This window comes from Mustela lutreola, chromosome 5 (assembly GCF_030435805.1).
Source record: "Mustela lutreola isolate mMusLut2 chromosome 5, mMusLut2.pri, whole genome shotgun sequence".
Taxonomy (NCBI): Eukaryota; Metazoa; Chordata; class Mammalia; order Carnivora; family Mustelidae; genus Mustela; species Mustela lutreola.
The window spans coordinates 96104046-96105347 of record NC_081294.1 but is presented as its reverse complement, the minus strand read 5'-3'; the positions used below and the strand labels follow the sequence as shown (position 1 = coordinate 96105347).

General features: G+C 38.9%; 1 pseudogene; it reads right to left on the bottom strand.

Moving 5' to 3' along the window:
• Positions 1-494: 494 nt before the first annotated feature.
• LOC131832784 (U4 spliceosomal RNA) lies at positions 495-623 on the bottom strand (annotated as a pseudogene).
• Positions 624-1302: the final 679 nt, after the last annotated feature.

Here is a 1302-nt window from a genome sequence, read left to right as displayed (position 1 = left end):
TCTGACTGCACACATTTCTTCCCTGCCAGTAATTGGTTTTTACCCCTGTAGTCACCTGATGGGCAGTTTTAATTTTCCTTGGAATCTTGTGTTCTTCTTACCAGCCCAATTTCTCTTTTGGCATGTAATCATCTCTTGAGAATTCTAGGATTCAGTTTTTTGCTAGGTCATCTATTAGCTATGGTGAAGGGATCCTATGGGAATCAAAATGATACTGCAGCCCCATGACTGTGATAAGTCATATATGCAGATGTTTTCAACACCAAAATGGCCTTAGACCCTCTGTGCCCTGGGAGGACATCACCAGAGAATAAATATGCATATAAACTAGGACAAACACTGGAAAAGGTTATTTAGCATTTCCTAATGCTATTAAGGAAGGACCTAGGAGTCCAGTTTCTATTTAAGTTCTCTGAAGAAAAAAGATGTGGAATTTGGGGATAAACAGGGGTTGGAAGAATAGGAGGACATGGCATAAGTATATCTCTATCTCAATCAAAGAAAATTAGGAAAGAATTGTCAATTCCACTGAAGCTAAGACATCATTTCATGAATTATTCTATTAGCAATAATCGTGCCTCGGATAAACCTCATTGGCTGTGATACTGCCACTGTGCAAAGCTTGTTCTAAAGATGTTTAATGAGAATCTACTCTGGCTAGGTAGTAGGAAAGATTGACAGAGCTGTTTGATGATTGCTGTTGTCAGAAGGTCTATAGCACAGAGGTAGCTGAAAATAAGGAAACAGACATTGTTATTAGAACTGAAATGAGTGGGGTGGGGGGTGTGGGAAGGAGGTTATATGCAGACAGATGATAGGGATAGAGAACCAGATTTGGGAGAGAACAAAGAAAATCTTGCTAAAGGAAATGATATCTAAGTTGAAACCAGAAAGTGAATAAGAGTTAATCACGGTGCAGCAAAGGGAATGTGAACAGGCAAAAAGGGCTCTGGAAGAAGGGAACAGTATAAGCAAAGGTCCTGAGATGAGAAATAACCTGTTTCGTGCAGGTCTCCAAAAGAAGTTCAAACTGACTTGTGTGAAATTCAGTGATACAGGAGACGAGACAAGGTTTCAGCTTTGAAGTCTCTTATTAGCCACATGAAGAAATTTTGACTTTGTTATGTCTTGTGTCTTAGAAATAACCCTCTTCAATGGGGAGAATAGATTACAGTGGGGAGGAGTTATTTATTAGGAGGCTTACTGCAATAATTCAGATGAGAAATTATGATGGCTTGCATTGAGGGGTAACAACCGGGATATAATTAAGTGACTGTGTTCAAAAAATATTTAGGATATGAA